The sequence below is a fragment of the Myotis davidii genome, unplaced genomic scaffold (genome assembly GCF_000327345.1).
Source record: "Myotis davidii unplaced genomic scaffold, ASM32734v1 scaffold543, whole genome shotgun sequence".
NCBI classification, from domain to species: Eukaryota; Metazoa; Chordata; class Mammalia; order Chiroptera; family Vespertilionidae; genus Myotis; species Myotis davidii.
Genome location: NW_006294117.1, coordinates 541,316 through 542,600, shown reverse-complemented (window position 1 = coordinate 542,600; position 1,285 = coordinate 541,316). Strand labels below are relative to the sequence as shown.

Here is a 1,285-nt window from a genome sequence, read left to right as displayed (position 1 = left end):
TCAGCAGGAGACAGGGGCACAGAGGACACCCCTTGAGGACCCTCTGTGCCCAGTGAGCACCATATCCAAATGACACTATGACAAAGCACAGCCCGGGGCCAGGTCCTCTGTGGGGAGCTTGATTCTTCTCTGGGCTGGGCCTCAGAGGCTGTGCCCAGGCTGGGAGGGAGGGGTAAGGTGGAGCTGGAGCAGATCTCCAGAGCTGCCATCTTTGATGCACAAATCAAGTCAGTTTGGGTGGGGGGTAGGGGGCTGCAGAACAGAGAAATAAGAGCCACTTTAACCACAGAGGGAAGAGGCGGGGGAAGGGCGAACTCCCAGTCGCCAGAAGAGGTGTTATCTGGCAGCAGCTGTGTGCCACCTGATAGCTGGCACAGTGAGGGGGGGAGCGCCCCCACCAGCTGTGCACAGCTGTCCCCTAGGCCACACAGTGCCTCCCCAGCTGTTCCCTGTCCTGCAGCTGGGCTGCTTAATTGGCGATTTGTCTCAGCGCAGGGAAACAACACAGGAAGCGGGAGAGGAGGAAAAGAGGGGAAGCGAGGAAGCTGGGGTGTGTGGCAGGACTGCAGGAAGCAGAAATGGCGGGCTCTGCAGCAGACAGCCAACAAGAAGAGAGCAGGGCCTGGGGAGGAGGGCTCCTGGGAACCAGGTCTAGACCGAGGGCCCGGGCCACCAGCCGTGGCGGATGTGCCCTTAAGGCACCTGACGCCTGTGGGAGCAGTCACTTCACTGAGGCCGGCTGGGTTTCCTCAGGGCCCTCAACCGCTTCTCTCTACACCTCCCGGGGTTCCCCAGGGAAGCATCTGGAGGCTGCTGGCCCACATCCCCCGCCTGCCTCCAGGGAACCCTGGGAAGAGCACCCCAAGTCATGTGGAGCCATGTCCGCAGAGGCGGGGCTCGATGGTGGCCCAGAGCCTGGTCCCTTAGCCTAGGGCCCGGCCAGGAGGAGCCCTCCTCCCTCCTCCAGAGCAGGCAAGAGCAGAAGCGATTCTGTGTCTGGGGCAGCGCCTTCCTGTCCTTTGGCCCTTCTTCTCCCTCACCCCAGCCCCTGCCCATCCACCTGGCCCTTCCCAGTGGGGCCACATCTGGAAAACACCAGGAAGAGCACCGCAGGAACACAAAGCCCCCCCCGCCCCCCCAGGCCTAGCAGAGCAGAGGTACCCTGTGCACATCCCACACACGCACAGGCAGTACTCCCCGGCCCCCCACACACACCTCAAGGACACACACAGCTGACCAGCAGTGTGCCAAGAAGTATCCTGCAGCCCGCTTCCTCATCTATACC

The 1,285-nt window shown here is 62.5% G+C and overlaps 1 protein-coding gene across 3 annotated transcripts in view; it reads right to left on the bottom strand.

Moving 5' to 3' along the window:
* LOC102753144 (nuclear factor 1 X-type) overlaps positions 1-1,285 on the bottom strand; it is a 63,839-nt gene that overhangs the window by 16,218 nt on the left and 46,336 nt on the right. The window lies entirely within an intron of this gene.